This window comes from Nyctereutes procyonoides, unplaced genomic scaffold (genome assembly GCF_905146905.1).
Source record: "Nyctereutes procyonoides isolate TBG_1078 unplaced genomic scaffold, NYPRO_anot_genome, whole genome shotgun sequence".
Taxonomy (NCBI): Eukaryota; Metazoa; Chordata; class Mammalia; order Carnivora; family Canidae; genus Nyctereutes; species Nyctereutes procyonoides.
Window position 1 is genome coordinate 1,596,938 of NW_026575136.1, and position 1,303 is coordinate 1,598,240.

General features: G+C 29.9%; 1 pseudogene; it reads left to right on the forward strand.

Annotated features, from left to right (window-relative positions):
• The first annotated feature begins 591 nt into the window (after positions 1-591).
• Positions 592-662, forward strand: LOC129495616 (U4 spliceosomal RNA; annotated as a pseudogene).
• The last annotated feature ends 641 nt before the right edge of the window (positions 663-1,303 follow it).

Here is a 1,303-nt window from a genome sequence, read left to right on the forward strand (position 1 = left end):
TAACAGGAGGAAAATGAAAGGCTGAATCTTACTTTTTGTCCTGCAGATTTAACTTTCACATTTCTCATGCTCTATGCTCTAGAAAATAATTTATAAATCACAACAGTGAACTCCCTTACCCATTTAACACCAATTTGGTTAAGTCATTAAGCAAAACATACTGGTAGAAATGGAAGGAGGCCACGTCTGACCATTCTGAGATACCTGCAATGTACCAGGATTCATGATGGTTGATTCAGTGGTGGCTCCAAAAGTATACACACGTGTTAGTTAGGCTGACTACTTAATATTTGTGTATTTCAGTGTGTGTGTAAACTCCAAACTGTGAAGAGCATGGGGTGTAATTAAGTGATGAATCACTAAATTCTACTCCAGAAACCAATATTACCCTATATGTTAACTAACTAGAATTTAAATAAAAACTTAAAACAAATCAAAATTTATATAGAGAGATAAAACATTCTATTTAATAGTGAGCTTTTGAATTTTCCTTGTGAAATAAAAAAAAAAGATGAAGATGTCCATTATTACTATCTCTACCCAACATTGTACAACATTGTGTAAATTCCTCTCTACTACAACATGGCAAGAAGTTTTGCACAGTGGCAGTATCGTACCCAATGAGGTTTATCCAAGGTGTGATTATTGCTAATTGAAACATGGCAAGAAGAAAAAAAGTATAGGGGTTAGGAAAAAATAACAAAATGGTCATAATTCACATCTGACATCATCATTTGAAAAACCAAAATATTAAAAGTAAAATTGAAAAATGAATTTAACAAGGCCTTGAAAAATGAATTTAGTAAGGTTTATATAACGACAACACAAAGTCATTATATACACATATTTCTATGCAATAACATAAAATTACAAACTCATGCTTTCTTGAAATTATACTATTTAATTAGCACCAAGAACCAAATATCGAAGAGTAAAATTGAAAGTTGTATAAGATAGAAAAATTACAAGACATTTTTGAGAGAATATAAAGGTAACCTGTCCAAGTAACTGAAACTTTATGAATCATAATAGTAGGAATTATAAAAATGTTAATTATCTCCAAATTTATCAGTAAATTAAAGGAAATTTCAAAATATATGTTTGTGTAAATTCACAAGCTGGTTCTTAAATATATATGAGAATACAATACAATAGGCCAAGAACATACAAGACAAAGCTGTAAAAGAAAAACACAATTTGAGGAATGTTAATACCAGATATCAAAACTTATTATAAAGCAACACCAATTAAGGCCATGTAGTGTTGATGCAAAACAGACTAATAAATCAAATGAATAAAATAG